We start from the raw sequence: 18268 nt of genomic DNA on the forward strand, positions 1-18268 counted from the left end.
TAGCTCTCAAGTTTTAAGAATTCACAAGAGCAAAAACTAGCATATTCAATGATATCACAGGAAGTGATGTCACATAAACTTTGACAACAAGAATGACACACGAAGTGACCAATTAAAAAAATAATAAAAATAACTGTAACATGAATAAAACATCTTATGAATTCTTCTGGATATGGTCATCGTTAAGGTTCCCAGTTTTCAGTTTTTACTGATTTCAACATACAAATACAGGCAGAAAAGAACTTGTTTCCTGTCTGTATTTATTTTTAAAAGCAGAAAGAAAACTGAAAACTGAACTTCTGTTAAGTGGTTGTCTATGCTGTCACTCATGCATTCCAGGCCAGTGGCAGTGATTAATGACCACTTGGGAAGTTAAAAAAACTGCACATCTCAACATATGCATGTGCTATAATGCAAATATTTCATGTGAGTGGTCTTTTTTTATATATTTGGCTGGTTAATGTATTAAAACCCAACATGCATCAAAGAATGAGTGTTCATTTATTGGTTAAATAAACATGGAAAAACACAAGTTCCGGCTTCATTTATTCACAAAACACCAGTCCCGGCTTGCGCTTACTGATAGGGGCGGGATGGCGCACGCGCAAACAGGGGGGATGGAATTAAATTAAATATTTTTTTTTTAAAACACTTACCCTTCGCTCCCACGCCGCTCCTTTGACTCCTCCCGTCTTGCTGGTTCTGCAGGCACAGGCTCCCAGCCTGCCCTGCACCAATCCTGACGCTACTTAGAGCAGCGTCAGGATTGGTTGGGAGCGCCCTGGCTGGGCGCTCCCAGGCAGACTGGGAGCCTGTGCAGGCTCTCTCCAGCCCAGCGACAGTGTTGCTGGGCTGTAGAGAGCCCTGTGCGCATGTGTGTTTGGCTGGCCCAAGGCGGCCAGCCAAACCCACATGCGCTCTGAGAGGGAGTGCTGAGTACTCCCCCCAGTGCAGGTCACTCCTGTGGCCCTGCCCCCTTTCCCCAAAAAACGATCATAAACACAGTTTATGGCCGTTCTTTGGAAAAAGGTTTGCAGCTGCAGGGAGGAGCCGCCCCTGCAAAACACTAAATAAATATGGCTAAATAACAACAAGATGGCTATAAAACAGATATAGATAAATGCAGATGGAAATGTTGAAAAAATAACTCCTAAACTGGGAGCCCTAATTATGTTCAGAGTTTACCACTTGTGCAATTTATGCGATTCTGAGAAACTTTTTATACAATGATTAACTAGCTCACATCCCATAAAATTAATCTGCAGAATGTACACATTTTCGGGAAAAAAAAGTTTCTAGATAGATAATGATAACATCTTTCTCATGAACTGTTTTATCAGTATAATGTTCTGAAAGCCCAAATTATTTCAAGTTTCAAAAGATTCCAAACAGAATCTGTAAGTGCCCCCTAGTGAGTTACTTACATACTAACTATGTGATATAAATGACTGGATGTATCGTGTTGCTGCTTCCAGTGGTATCATGGAGTGAACCGGAAACGGAGCTCGAGAAGATATGTTTTGAAATATAGCTGGCATGTAAAGAACACGAAAAGAGGCACGCTTAATTCAATTATGAAGGGAGCACATCAAGGCATGTATTCTGCTGAGAAAATAAGTGTGCAGGTTTTCACACAAACAATTTTATACTAGGAGGGAGAGAGGGCACCGCTAATAAAATGGTGTTCTTACACTTTGACCCAAGACAAAGTCATTATGGTTCGTGAAAAAATGTGATTGGGATCTTCTGGATGTGTCTGTGTTATAATCTGAAAATAGTTGAAATGTGGTGCTTAAGTTTCCTTTAGTCTTATAATATTCTACTTAATTTGTCATTGTGTGCTGCAAACATCAGGGCCTCTGGAATTGAGGGACAGTAGAGGACCACATTATGTGGCAGGGTGAACTAAATTATGCAGCAAGAAGAGTTAAATTATGTGGCATTTTGTCATAGTATTACTCCATTATTTTGGCATTTTTACACGTTGGCACTCTCTCCGGGCAAATTTTCCATCTCATTAGTAAAAGTTTCACACTATAACTCAGAAATAAGCAACTTAAAGGAGTACGAAATATTTTGCCAAGGCCGTGGCACAACACTGCAACAAGTGTTGCGGTTATAATAATGTTTGAGCTTGAAATCTTTTTATTGTTGAAATCTGTATCTTTTGTGATAGGTGATGGAATTTTTAGCAAACGCAAGAAATCCATAATTATGAAGAAAGCACCAATGCCGCATAATTGCGTAATTCCAGAGCCATGTGCAAAAGGTGGTCGAGGTCGCTACACTGTTTAGTCCTTCCTTATTGCATTCTTCTAGTGGCCTTGATTCATCTCTAGCCCCTAGAATCAGAATAGACGGCAGTATTAAGCATCTTGTGAATAGCTGCAAGCTTACACTTTTATACGTCTCCAGTTTCACTTTTGCCCACACACAAAACTCTGACTAACCATTTTTAAGGCTAAAATGCGTTCCTAGGATTATCAGCATTCCACAGTGGGCAGGATATTGAACTAGGCATGGGGGAGATTAAGGTTATGCCAGTTTAGTCTTGGGTAATTTCGGTAACACAATATGCTTTTTAGGTGAAATTTCCGAAATTACGGTATTATGACACGTTGCAAAATTGCGAGCCATTCACAGCAAAAATTTGCACAAGAGCATGGGTAAACACTAACAAGCATTTGCAATGCAATTGAGCTGATTCAAAGTGCCACGCCCGCCATGAGCAGGAGCGCAAAGGAGAGACACAAAAGGAAAAAGACGTTTGCTGACAGGCAAACATGCAATTATCAATGTAACACGGTCGATGGCCAAGGCAGTAACAAAACTGGCCCAAGAATGGACAAACGCAAAGCATTTACCAATGATAACTAAAAATTTTTAAAGGCACTGCCACAAAAAGTGATAGTGATGGGCGTGTGGTAGGCGTGGTTAAAAGCCCATAGATAGTTTACAACAGGCCAGAGCTTTGCACGCTCGACCTAAAAATGAAGTGGCTGCTGTTTGTGTTACTTGATTTTTTTTTTGCATGTTACCTAAAATATAGCACCAAATGCTGGTCTTGGATCTCTTTTTTAATGCGCTCTTTTTTTTAAAGAGGCTGGGGTACAGGGAAGCAAAACTGAGGATGATGGTAATAACAAAGAGGGTGGTGTTGGGTGAGAAGTGAGACAGATGCGGCATGTGTGGAAGCAACACAGACAGTAGGGGTGATAGGAGGGCAGAAACAAAACAGAGTGGAGGTGCGAAAATGCAGATGAAAGATGAGAGGGGATTGTGGAGCGCTGTGGGGAGAAGCAAACAAGTGAGAAAACAGCAAGGTAGGGGAAGATGGACAGTAGGGCGATTGCTTCACGGAGGGGTTCAATGATAAGCACATGAACGAGAGAGTTACACGGAGCATGGCGGAGGTGGCGTGAGAAGTTCACAATGCAGACAGCTGGGCAGCACATGCTCTCCCATGAGTGCTTAACCAAAAAGAAAAAAGTAGTGCTTGAAAACTAAGCAGTGGAATGACACAATTAGCAGGGCCATGAGCCTGAGGAAGGACTAACACAAAAGGAAGAAAGTCCCACACAAGCTAACAAAATAAAAAGAAAACACGAGAGTGACAATAAAGCCAGCATACTATAAGCAATGGGTGGGCTCTAAGTCCAGTTCAAGATGACAATTGATCTTTTCTCCAACAGACAGATTGACTGCAATGCAATGGGTCTTGCATTTGCTTGAGTTAGAGCTATTAGCGTTATAAACTTCTAACTGGGCTTTTTTTGCCACATAAATTGAAAATGAAAAGTAAAACAGTTTCACAAAGCGCGCCGATTCAAAGCATCACGCCATGAGTGTGAAGGAGACACACAAAAGGAAAAAGAAGTTTGCTCGCAGTCAAACGTATAGGCAAAAGTGCAATTATCCATGTAACAGGGTAGATGTCCAAGGCGGTAACCAAACCGTTCCAAGGAGGGACAAACGTAAAGCATTTATGAATTATAACAAAGGATTTTTGAAGGGCAAGCCTGTGAATGAGTGATAGTGATGTGTGTGAGGTGGGTGTGGTTAAAAGCCCAAATAGATAACAACACGTCGGAAAAGCAGCACTTGTGCGCTGCTATCCTCCACCTAAAAATGTGATTGACATGCTATTTTTCTAAACAATCCTGATGTCCTATACCACTACACCACAGGAATGCACTCTGAGGCAGAACTGAGAGGATACTTGTAATTTTTCTTGTATCAAACCTCAAAAGTTATCATGCATAACAAAAGGAGATACGTGAGTTTTTAGACAACAAAATGCTTTCTGGGAATTGAAGTCCTGGTTTACATCAGTTGATGCACACCTCGAAACAACGAGGTGTAAAAGAAAAGCCTAGGACTGGAATTTTGCATCCTGGGTGACAAATTTTGGTCATAAATGTGCATGTCCACTTCACTTGTCCGAACGTTGGCAAGAGTTTTAAGCTACAAACAGTACCTATATTGTTTAGCACAACAAACGATTCGAAGAGTGTTTACCCCGCGTAAGTTAAAGCACATTGAGGCTTCGTCAGAAATACAAAGCACCATATCCATTATAGAACACCATACTGTTGGCTCTTAATTCTCCCACGCAAAAGAGCTTTAGACAAGCCAGTCTCAGGAGCAGCCGGGGACGCGGCCTTGTCCCAGACTTTGAGTAGTGGGAATTGGGAACAGTCAATCACTGTATTCACAAATGGTGATGGCCTCTGTGAGACAGAGAAGCCAAAAGTCCATTTCCTCCGTGGAAATGCTAAGATGGAAACATCGACCGTCAGCGGCTGCACAGCTGGAGAGCTGGAGAAAAAAAGACTTCCTCAGGAGATGAATTCAGCCTTTTGAAACACGGAGTTCCCATGGAGCAATCCTGAGGTACTCCACATCACTAGGTCGGGCACTTGTCTTGCTCACCGGCCAATATTTGAAAATAAACTAGAAACCAGTTATTAATTCATTTCCCATGAACCTGCCCTGGCAGGAATACGTTTAGAGTAAGAAAATGGAAAAAATATAATACGATTTTGCTACCAAAGAAAAGTTATTGGATTAGGAGCTGGGGAGGAGGATAGCATGTTGTCATGGCAGTTCCAAAGCTGGAAAAGCAAAATAAAATTATATAGCCGTGGAGGTTGAGAACGGAAACCATATAACTGTCAATTGTATTTCTAAAGAGCATAATACCAACATTTATGGCCTTATTTAGAGTTTGGAAGGTTATATATTCTGTCAAAATATGATGGATATCCGACTCCTGAATTCCCATGTGCTATTATAAGGGTCACTGGAATTACGTGATTTTGTTGCGGCGTCGTTTTCCGCATAATTATGAATTTGTCACGTTTTCCACACTATCCATCACCTGCTGTATAATCTGTAGATTCTAAAAAACAAGTTATTCTTGCTGAAAAGGATAAAAAGTAAATAAAGCCATGGCAACGAGTATTGCCGCTCAGTGGAAAGCTCTTGGCAAAAGGTGACTGGTCCCCTTTCTGTCACTTATATTAGTATATGTATTTGGGTGTTAAACTGGTACTAATGAGTTTAATTCAAAATAAGAAAGTAGTACTATCACAAAAAGTGCTGCATTATGCCGCATAATTTACCTTTTCTTGCTGCATAATTTAGTCAACCTTGTCACATATTTTGGTCCTCTACTGCCACAACGAGTATTGGCCCTGGCTATAATGCTCTTGTAAAATGGGGGCCAGAATCTGCCACATTTATGACCAAGTGTGCCGTCCGCCAAACTTTAAATAAGACAGCGTTGTAGGAAAGTACCATCTTGCCTGGCATGTTACACCCATATTTTCACTGTATATATGTTGTTTTACTGTATGTGTCACTGGGACCCTGCCAGCCAGGGCCCCAGTGCTCATAAGTGTGCCCTGTATGTGTTCCCTGTGTGATGACTAACTGTCTCACTGAGGCTCTGCTAACCAGAACCTCAGTGGTTATGCTCTCTCTGCTTTCTAAATTGTCACTAACAGGCTAGTGACCAATTTCACCAATTCACATTGGCATACTGGAACACCCTTATAATTCCCTAGTATATGGTACTGAGGTACCCAGGGTATTGGGGTTCCAGGAGATCCCTATGGGCTGCAGCATTTCTTTTGCCACCCATAGGGAGCTCTGACAATTCTTACACAGGCCTGCCACTGCAGCCTGAGTGAAATAACGTCCACGTTATTTCACAGCCATTTACCACTGCACTTAAGTAACTTATAAGTCACCTATATGTCTAACCTTCACCTGGTGAAGGTTGGGTGCTAAGTTACTTAGTGTGTGGGCCTCCTGGCACTAGCCAAAGTGCCCCCACATCGTTCAGGGCAAATTCCCCGGACTTTGTGAGTGCGGGGACACCATTTCACGCGTGCACTATACATAGTACCTATGTATAGCGTCACAATGGTAACTCCGAACATGGCCATGTAACGTGTAAGATCATGGAATTGTCACCCCAATGCCATTGTGGCATTGGGGAGACAATTCCATGATCCCCCGAGTCTCTAGCACAGACCCGGGTACTGCCAAACTGCCTTTCCCGGGGTTTCACTGCAGCTGCTGCTGCTGCCCACCCCTCAGACAGGTTTCTGCCCCCCTGGGGTCCAGCCAGGCTTGGCCCAGGAAGGCAGAACAAAGGACTTCCTCAGAGAGAGGGTGTTACACCCTCTCCCTTTGGAAAAAGGTGTCAGGGCTGGGGAGGAGTAGCCTCCCCCAGCCTCTGGAAATGCTTTGATGGGCACAGATGGTGCCTATCTCTGCATAATCCAGTCTACACCGGTTCAGGGATCCCCCAGCCCTGCTCTGGCGCGAAACTGGACAAAGGAAAGGGGGGTGACCACTCCCCTGACCTGCACCTCCCAGGGGAGGTGCCCAGAGTTCCTCCAGCGTGCCCCAGACCTCTGCCATCTTGGATTCAGAGGTGTGCTGGCACACTGGACTGCTCTGAGTGGCCAGGGCCAGCAGGTGACGTCAGAGACTCCTTCTGATAGGCTCTTACGTGTGTTACTATCCTATCCTCCTTCCTAGATAGCCAAACCTCCTTTTCTGGCTATTTAGGGTCTCTGCTTTGGGGAATTCTTCAGATACCGAATGCAAGAGCTCACCAGAGTTCCTCTGCATCTCTCTCTTCACCTTCTGCCAAAGGATCGACCGCTGACTGCTCAGGACGCCTGCAAAACCGCAAAACAGTAGCAAAGACGACTACTGCAACCTTGTATCGCTTCATCCTGCTGGCTTTCTCGCCTGTTTCCTGGTGGTGCATGCTCTGGGGGTAGCCTGCCTCCTTCTTGCACCAGGAGCTCTGAAGAAATCTCCCGTGGGTCGACGGAATCTTCCCCCTCCAACCGCAGGCAACAAAAGACTGCATCACCGGTCCTCTGGGTCCCCTCTCAGCACGACGATCGTGGTCCCTGGAACTCAGCAACTCTGTCCAATTGAGTCCCACAGTCCAGTGACTTTTCAGTCCAAGTTTGGTGGGGGTAAGTCCTTGCCTCCCCACGCTAGACTGCATTGCTGGGTACCGCGTGATTTGCAGCTGCTTCGGCTCCTGTGCACTCTTCCAGGATTTCCTTCGTGCACAGCCAAGCCAGGGTCCCCGACACTCTAACCTGCAGTGCACAACCTTCTGAGTTGTCCACCGGCGTCGTGGGACTTCCTTTTGTGACTTCGGGTGGACTCCGGTTCACTCCTCTTCTAAGTGCCTGTTCCGGTACTTCTGCGGGTGCTGCCTGCTTCCGTGAGGGCTCCCTGACTTGCTGGGCACCCCCTCTGTCTCCTCATCCAAGTGGCGACATCCTGGTCCCTCCTGGGCCACAGCAGCATCCAAAAACCCTAACCGCGACCCTTGCAGCTAGGAAGGCTTGTTTGCGGTCTTTCTGCGTGGGAACACCTCTTCAAGCTTCTTCACGACGTGGGACATCCATCCTCCAAAGGGGAAGTTCTTAGTCCTCTTCGTTCTTGCAGAAACCAAAGCTTCTTCCATCCAGTGGCAGCTTCTTTGCACCCTCAGCTGGCATTTCCTGGGCATCTGCCCACTCTTGACATTGTCGCGACTCTTGGACTTGGTCCCTTTGTTTCACAGGTACTCAGGTCCGGAAATCCGCTGTTGTTGCTTTGCTGGTGTTGGTTTTCCTTGCAGAATCCCCCTATCACGACTTCTGTGCTCTCTGGGGGTTATAGGTGCACTTTACACCTACTTTTCAGGGTCTTAGGGTGGGCTATCTTTCTAACCCTCACTGTTTTCCTACAGTCCCAGCGACCCTCTACAAGCTCACATAGGTTTGGGGTCCATTCGTGGTTCGCATTCCACTTTTGGAGTATATGGTTTGTGTTGCCCCTATACCTATGTGCTCCTATTGCAATCTACTGTAACTTTACACTGCTTGCATTACTTCCTTTTGCTATTACTGCATAATTTTGGTATTGTGTACATATATCTTGTGTATATTTTGCATCCTCATACTGAGGGTACTCACTGAGATACTTTTGGCATATTGTCACAAAAATAAAGAACCTTTATTTTTAGTATATCTGTGTATTGTGTTTTCTTATGATATTGTGCATATGACACCAGTGGTATAGTAGGAGCTTTGCATGTCTCCTAGTTCAGCCTAAGCTGCTCTGCTATAGCTACCTTCTATCAGCCTAAGCTCCTAGAAACACCTCTTCTACACTAATAAGGGATAACTGGACCTGGTACACAGTGTAAGTACCCCTTGGTACCCACTACAAGCCAGGCCAGCCTCCTACAAGCATCTGCTGCCTTTACAAAGGATCTGAAAACTCACCTATTTTGAAATAACTCACCTGGTTGGCTATTTCCTATCTCTTGCACCCATCCATCTGTCTGCATTGCCACTCCTGCTTTCATTCTTAACAATTTTACCTGTAATGCCCTCCGCTGCCTCTGTGCTGAGGTACAGGCTATAGAAATGCTTCAAATAAAAGAAGATAAAACAATGTGCCCGGTTAGGGCAAGTTAGAAATGAAGATTGGCATGCAGGTTGGTGGTTTCTACAGAAAGAATTCCATGACTCGCATTGAAACCACATTTGTGCTAGTTTATTCGGGTTAAATGAGTGCGATTTTCAAAAAGGCAATTGTACTGCATTTGGGTGAAGCACATCCGGTCTTAGCACTAGTGAAACATCTGCAAGATACACTGGATGCTACAAAATAGGATATGCAAACAATTCTAAACCTAGCTGGCGTCTTCTGAACAGGAGGAATTAACCCTAAAGGGCCCTTTCACGCTAAAGAAGCTTTCAAACGTCCACAGAAAGTAAATTTAATGAGCAGGAAATTCCACACTAGAAATTTTAAAGTAAAAAAAAATCGATTGTGAAGCTCTGAAACTTAAAAAAGGTTGGGTGGGCAATGTTTTTACTTCTCCTTCGTCTACAAAGAAAAATGGTGTAATTGTGCTCTGCCATAAAAAATTATTAGTTAATGTTATTTCGCAAGACCCGGATTCTGATGGTAGATGGCTCTTTGTGAGGCTAAGTATTAATGGGATTACAATGACTATTGGTAATATTTATGGTCCTAATAATTCAGATAATCTTTTCTGGCCTAATATTACTAAAAAATGTTTGCATTATAATGATGACTTTCTTCTTATTGGCGGGGATTGCAATCAAATTATTGATCCCTTTATAAATAGGCAATCTGTAATAACATTTTCTCCCCATAAAATGCATAAACAATTTAAGGCATTTTTCTCACAATGTAATTTAATTGCCTCATGGAGAACCTGTAATCCTGATTGTAGGTATTTTTTTCGTTTTATTCTCCACCACATGGCTCCTTATCTAGACTTGACCATATTTTTGTTTCTAAATCATTATCAAAAAATCTTATTAACTCCTCCATTGAACCTATGGTAATATCTGATCATGCTCCAGTCATTACAGATTTTGACTTGCTCCCGGTGCATCCCAAATCCAATAGGTGGCGATTTAATAATTCTTTGTTACTTGACTCTAAATTTTCCACTTCCTTTGTTGCCTTTGCGGACAAATTTTTCAGATTTAATGAAGATTCTCACGTTTCTCCACAATTGCTATGGGATTCGTTTAAGGCTGCGGCTCGTGGTCATATAATACATTTTGTCTCTAATAAAAATAAAACTTTTAATGCCCAGCATCAAGCACTGCTTCTCAAAATTAAACGGTTAGAACATCAATATTATTCTTCCTCCTCCAATTTTAATATAGAACAACTTATTCAGGCAAAATTGCAATTTAACAAAATCTCAACGGATAATGCTTCCTCTTTTCTTCTTCGTAGTAGTGCCCGTTATTATGGAGGTCGAAATAGAGCGGGTAAGCTTCTGGCTAATTATTTAAGAGTCCAAAAGCAACGCCATAATGTGAAGTCTATAGCTTCAGATACTGGTGAGTCCCTTTTTAAGGATGAAAATATTTTAGCTGAATTTGTTAATTATTACGAGACACTTTATACTCCTGAGTCAGTTCTGACCCCCTTACAGATTGATGATTATTTAAAGAATATTCCAAACCCTAATAAGACACTGGTTGATGCTACTTCACTTAAAGCAGATATTACTTTGTTAGAAATTTTTAAAGCCCTTCAATCTCTAAAAAAAAAAAAAAAAAAAAGATAAAACTACTGGTCCGGATGGATTTACAGTGGATTTTTGTTTTTAAATTTTTCTGACATGTTACTTCCCAAACTTTTTCAGCTTTTTCAATTCTTCATGGGTTTTGGTTGTACAGGGGGAACATTTCAGGAAGCTTCGATTTGCCTAATTCCAAAGGACGGTAAGGATCATACTTTCTGTAAAAATTATAGAACAATCTCTCTTCTCAATACAGATTATAAAATCTTTGCTAAATTATTAGCCCTACATCTTGATACCCTTTTCCCTGTGCTGATAAGTAAGGAACAAATGGGTTTTGTCAAAGGTAGACTTGCTTCTGACAATTCTATAACATCTTTAATGTACTCAGCAAAACTCCAGCTCTGTCGTACTCTTAAGCGGCAATTTCCATAGTGTGACCGGCCGGGTCAAGGACGACACGAAGAGATAGGGTTGGTTGGGTTTTCAGGTGTGCTTTATTGGATTTTAGGAATAAATGGCGTGACATATAATTGTTGTCCTTGTGCTGTTTCTTCTTTCAGTGTCCTTCTTCTGGCTTGTCACCTCTTCTTTGGGGTTTTTTCTCTCTTGCAGGGCTGCCAGGAAGCGCATGTGAGAAAAGAACAAGAGAAGGTATCGGTAAGTTCCTTTCCTTTTATCCTCTGGCTCTTTTCTTTCCCTAACCTGCTTTTCTTTCTTCTTAGTTGTCCTGTAGAAGTTTTCTCTCCCTCTTGTCTAACTTCTTGTGTTTTTCTCCTTTTCTCTTTCACTGACTCCACCTCTATTAATAGGTAAGTACCGCTATTTTACCCTCTCATTTCCTGGCATCACTCTCTACAGGTGGTTCCTTTTCTTATTTCTTCTCCTCTATTATTTCTTCTTTGTAACACTCTGTGTCTCTCTGTCTTTGTAGTCTCTGTCGTATTTACCTCTTCTTTCTTCCTTTGTTTTTCAACCAGTTTCCCTTTTAAAGGGTTCTTTATTTTCCCTGAATGTAAGCTTACGTCTTCTTTCTTACTCTTGGCTTTTTCCGTTCTACTATTGTATGGTAGGAGAGTCTGCCCCTTTTTTCTATTGGTTTTTTTCTGAATATTTGTCCCCGTTGCCCTCCCCTTATTTCCCTACTCGTTTTCCCACTTCCCCGTGCTTCTCCTTCCCTGTTCCCCACCCAGCCCCCCTTGTTCCCCAAGGTTTATTCCCAGGACGCACCTGTGGTTGCCACACTTCTCCTGAAGCGTGACCGGTAGACTTGTGTTATGCTTCCTGGGTCACCGGGGTCTCTGGTCTGCCGTCCACCTCTTCTTCGCTTCTTCCCTTACTTTGGTTGTTGCCGCCCGTGCTGCTGCTCTTCACTCCTCCGTTGCGCGTCGTCCTGCTTCCAGCCGCCGGCATGTTCAGTTCCTTTCCTCCCGCATAGCAATGTCCCGGCCCCTCCTTTGCTGCCAGAAGACGTTCGTGATTCGCTGTCTCTACGGAAGAGTCCGGGGCATTCCTGACAGCGCCAGCACAAGTCGGGATTGTAAACGGGTCGCGTTGTGCCGGCCCGCCACACATAAATGCTGAGAAAGCGTTTGACCGTCTAGACTGGTCTTTTCTATTAAAAGCTTTAGCCTGGCATGGTTTAGGGCCTCATTTCATTTCATTTATCTCTTTGCTTTATCAATCCCCAATGGCATTGATATTGGTAAATGGGAAATTGTCCAGATATTTTGTATTATGCTGCGGTGTACATCAAGGGTGTCCGCTCTCTCCACTCCTATTTATTCTAGCTCTAGAGCCCTTTCTATCCAGTATTAGAAATAACATTAAAATTGAAGGTTTCCTGTATGGCGAGAAACATTTTAAATTAACGGCGTATGTAGATGATATATTTTTATATATCTCAAATCCTGAGCTCTCGATTCCGTTTCTACTTCAGGAAATTGAGGATTTTTCTTTGATTTCAGGTTATAAGATAAATTCAGATAAAACTGAAATCCTCCCTCTAACAAAATCTTGTTTTAGAGCATTGTTTGATATTACTGGTTTTCACTGGAATCTTCCAAGATTAAATATTTAGGTATTTGGTTCACCTCATCCATTAAAAAGTCCATTGAAGTAAATATCTCAGATGCTTTAGAGAAAGTTGATAGATTGATTCTGGCATGGAGTCCCCTATTTTTATCTTGTTGGGGTCGTCTTGGCTCTATTAAAATGATGATTTCTCCTAACATTCTATATATCCTATCCATGATTCCGCTTCCTCTACCTGGTACCTTTTTTACACAATTGGACTCCAGATTGTCTAAATTCCCCTGGAACAATAAGAAATCTAGAATTTACCTTAGTCATCTTCGTCATTCTAAAAAAGAGGGAGGAGTCAATTTTCCTGATTTCAGATTGTATCACAAATCCTTTTGTTTGTGTCAAGCTTCTAGATGGATCTCCCTGTCAGGCTCTAGGTTTACTCCCTTATCGTTGGATATTGAATGTTCTTTTCTTTTGTCTTTTTCCTCTAGTGAGGTGGTATCCTTTTCTTATAATATTTCGCTTATCTCCTCTCCGCTTCTTAAACATACTTGTGCTCTTCTGCGTTCTCACTATTTACCTCCATCTGTCTCTCATTCCTCTTTTCTGAATTCCCTTATTTGGCATAATTGTCTTATCACTATTAATAAAAAACCTTTATTTTGGAAATCCCGGCGACAAAGAAATATAGCATGGGTCAAGGATTTATTCTCCAATGATCTTTTTCACAATTCCAACTTCTATTTCATTGTCCCAATTCATTTATGCCTAAATATCTTCTTCTTCTTAATATTATTCTTGATGTACTTTTTTCCTTGCCTTCCCCTTCTTCTTCAGAATTACCCTTTTCTTTGTCCTTCTTTCTTACCTCGTATCCTAAGGCATCAAATATCTATAAACCTTTTCAGTCTCCTGTTTTGACGCATCCTAAATCTAAAGTTGAGTCTCAATGGGAATTGGATTTGGGATGTACCTGGACTGTTTCCTTTTGAAATAAGGTGTGGCATCGATCTTATAAAATATCTAGATCAGCTTCTACCACACAGTCACTTTTCTTTCTTTATCACAGACTTTATTTTACCCCTTCTACTATAGCAAAATTGCCAAATTTTCTGTATCCTCCACTTCAAACTGCTGGTCCTTCGATAGTCCAAAGGGAGATCTTATGCATATCCTTTTTGAATGTCCTCCTACTGTCTCTTTTTGGAGAAAAGTTTGGGGTCAGCTTACCTCCATTTTTCATTTGCACTCCCAATTATCTCCTTTGGTGCTTTTTCTAGGTAGTCTCTCTGCTGACATTGTTTCAGATGATAATTTAAAGTTGTTGGATCTCATGTTAGCTTTAGCCTTTCAGCAAATTACTCTTAATTGGAAAAATTAATCCAACATTTCCTATAAGGCTTGGTGGAATAATGTTTGCCACTACCATAGACTAGATATTGCTTTTACTCATTTATGCTGGCCTTCCATAAAAAGATATTTGTATTGGTTACCTTTGACTGATTATCTTAATGCTGTTGCTTGTAATTCTACTAATTGTACAATATCTGAGAATTTTAAGCCACCATGAATTCTTTATTTTCTCTGTTCTTGAGTGAATTTAAATTTAGCTTAAATTTATGCTTTATTGAATATTACTTTTTTCTTTTATTTAGCTGTTGAAGATCGAATGTATCTTTCTCATTGTAACTGGTCTTGTTCCGTTTTCATTGTTTCTTCCCCATTTTATACTTTTAAAATGTTAAACAGCTTTCACAATTCCTTTTAAAATGATATCATTATCAATTTGACAGATATCTTGTATTGTTAGTATGTGACCCATATGTATTTTCATTTTAATAAAGCTGATTTACCTTAGAACAAAAACAAATCGATAGCAGCTTTAAAAATGCGGAAATTATTTAGAACAGCTGCAATGAAAACAAATCAAAACACCTGAGCAACATAATGTTCACCTGAGCACATAATCTTCGCAACTTAACCACCGGTGACAGCACTGAAATTCCTATGTCTATAAAAGAAGCTCTAACGGAAACCTACAACCCTCAGCACTGATGCGGCTACTGTGGGTGTGTCCTGCCACCTCATTGTACTCCAGTCCTGATTTGGTCCTGAAAGAAGTGAACCAGGCCGGATGGTGTCAAAGGTCCAGGATAGCGCCTAGACAGAGGAGAATGCCCAGTCTTGTAGCACAGCTTCTCAACGTGCATGATCGCATTGAGGCTGAAAATAGGCCCGGGCAACAAAATAAAGGTGGCCCCCAGTAGTGAAATAGGTAGCTAAAAAAGTGTCCCATGTTTGCAAATCAAGGCAGTTATGAACTTGTAGAGACACGCTGCATAGGTGCTTTGCAAGGTAGAGAAGACAGCAGGGATTTCAGCTTACTGCAGACAATGTTTGTTTTAATATCTGGGAAATCAACAGCAAACGCCGGCCCGGAAGACAATGTTTGTTTTAATATCAGGGAAATCAACAGCAAACGCCGGACCAGAAGACAATGTTTGTTTTAATATCAGAGAAATCAACAGCAAACGCGGCCTGGAAGACCACAAAACAAACATACAAACTGCCAAAAAACGAGCCCACGCGTTGACCTGTCAATCCAGCCCAACGGGCATTGCCTGACTGCCCTATAGACCAGTATGACCCTGTCAACATCGGAAGGATGTAGTCCCTCACATCTGTTATTATCGATGAGCCATACTTTCCTTTACAATGGGGGTACATGGTGGGCAGCTGAGGTTCTCTCGCCTATGCCATGACATAGTACAGAGACAGAAGGATGTGACCTGCAGAAGGTTGCTCTGATCAGTGTGTAGTCCACACATGCAGACATTTCGACACTTGTGCACTCCTTTGGGTTTCTCCTATGTCTATCTTGTGTAGACTTCGTATAGTAAGCCTTGTATCCTTGCCACCTGTAACCAGTGCATTCAAAGGGATTGCTCCTCAAGAAGAAGAACCTATGGAAATGTATCTCACAGAGTACTTTATTCCACCAGTCATCAGCACACAATCAAAGTGACGGGAGAAGTCCATTCTACCACTCATCTAACAACACCAAAACAAATCCAACTTAGGCCACCATCATAAGTCACACCTTTCTCAGAAGACATGATAATGTAGTATAATCCTCATGTGATCTATCTACTACTCCCAATGTCCCACTCCCCACTGAGTTCTACGCCTGACTCCTAACTCCTTGATCCCTCAATCCACTCCCCACTAAAGAGCAGTGGCCGATGTCCAGATAAGTGCATGACCTGGTCATTCCACCAAAAATCTTTCCACACAAATCACACTGCAATTCCACACTCTTACAACTAAACACAAACAACAGGGAAGCAGTCCGCTATTGTGCTTCGGGCACCCTGCCAGTGATGTCAAGGTCTATATAAATGCATCTCCAACACAGTACCCAATACGTAATTTATGTTCATAGAAGGCGCATCCACCTCTTGCTTGCTGTGAGCTGCCTTTTGCAACCCGCCATCTTAACGAAGTCTGAGAGGATGAGGAAGGCCGTCACCTCCCTCTCAGGGTGAGACAAAGCGGTGACCTGCCTCCTGTGGCCAGGGTGACTTACTGATATTTGGTTACAACTTCTTGGACAGGCCACTTGAATCAATTTCATTACTACTTTTTTTTTCTATGCCCCGTGAGGAGATAGACATTCTTCACGTTCTCAATGATGTTCCACCATGTTTTTGGTCGTGCTTTTGGTCTCCTCCTTGACTACTTTTGCAAGCATGGAGAGCTCATGACAGGAAAATTCATATTTTTGCTACTTGCGTGCAGATCTAGCTGCCATGATGACTGAGTGGAGAAGCTGGGGGTTGCTTGTGGACAGAGAAAGTGAAATGGGCTGTATTTAATCATGGAGTGTGGTGGTTTCACTCAGTGACCTTCTCAGGTGGAAGATAAAGAAGATTAAATGGCAATCGGCAATAGAGGTGGTACTGGCTTGCAGCCACGGTGTGTGCTCTCCCTGTGCTACAGACCTTTTTTGTTGAGTAGTGTCAATAAAAGTAAGATTTCTGATGATTTTAAAGCACCTGTGCGGTATTCAGGTATGTGCTAATCCAGCAGGGTTTTCATTAAATACCACTACTGCTGGGCATAATTTGTTTTAATCATGTATCTTGCCTGTGCATTTATCCCATTTATCCACTAATATCAGTTTTTCAATTGCAGATGATCTTGTGCTAAAATAATGATCAACACGCAACTTGCAGTCAAACTATATGCCTTGTTCAGCATTGTAGTTCGAGATAGATGAGCGGTATTGGCGTTGGCAGCGGTGAATGAAGCTGTGCTTTACTCTGGCCTCAGTACGGATGGTCCATTTCAGCTTTCAATTATCCAAGGTTACCATGTACACAGCCCTGGGCAGACCCACAAGCTGGCCTATTGGTTGTGAAGTTTAGTCTATGCAAGGTATGCACTGGCTCAGAGGATAGTTACGCTGTTTACTTCAGAAGTTGGCTTCAGGGGATAGACAGGAAAATTTACCCAGAACACCCTTACTCCTACTATTAATACTACTTCTCTTATTTCTAATGTTACTACTACTATAGCTACTACCATCACTACTACAACCGATACTACCACTACTGCTATTATTACGACTACCACTAGAACTATTACTACTACCACTACTGGTAAAACTTCTATTGCTACTACCACTACAACCATTACTACCACTACTACTACTATTATTACTAATACCACTACTAGTAGAACTACTATTGCTACTAATACTACTTCTACAACTTACTACTAATACCACCACTACCAGGAATTTGAGGAGTAATCTCAAAAAGTGTATGCGATGTAAATTTGAAACTGCGACCTCCAAGCACAGACCCTGACCACATAATATTGCTTTGTTGATTTGTATAGGTGCACAGGGCACTTATGACTGAGAAAAATCTGCCCACTGGTGTGAATGCCTGCTGGGCTAAGACTGGGCTACTGGGGGGAATTGGTAGTTCAATGTTGTGAGTTTACAAAGATTTACCCTTATAGGTTTAGCAATGTCTTCTAAAAACTTCAACCAGACCTAAATATTGCAGTAAGCACGTAAACACCCCTATTTATCAGTTTATGGGACGAAATGTCTTCACATGTAAAAAAAAAAAAATCATTTTACAAATGTGCATTTGCACATTTACATAAGCTCTGGGCCAGTGGTTTGTACCCTCTGCGGACAATCCTCATTAATAGGATCTCTGCCAAGGCCTCCTGTCCCACGCATTTTACGTTTGAGGATTGCAAAACAAGGCTATAACTATGCAAACCACAAATAATATGCAAATGCATTGACGTCGAAACGAGCATTGTATATTTTTGAACTAAATCTCAAAAAATGAGATTGATTCAAAGGTGTAGATTTCCACAACTAGTGTAACGCTGGCAATGCACCGAAGTTGGTGTGCTGCATTGCAAGAGGGTGAGAGAGACAGAGCAGAGCCATATTTACTGAATATAAGTGATGCTGCTCCCATGCGCTGGAGCACAAACATGCACCATAATACAAAGGAGTGCACTTGCTGACTAGCAAGGGTTTTGTATAGGAGTGAGTGAAATTTGTGTAATTTGCTTTCACGTAATTATGGGAAATACCGGCATAAT

The sequence above is a fragment of the Pleurodeles waltl genome, chromosome 12, assembly GCF_031143425.1.
Source record: "Pleurodeles waltl isolate 20211129_DDA chromosome 12, aPleWal1.hap1.20221129, whole genome shotgun sequence".
NCBI lineage: Eukaryota > Metazoa > Chordata > Amphibia > Caudata > Salamandridae > Pleurodeles > Pleurodeles waltl.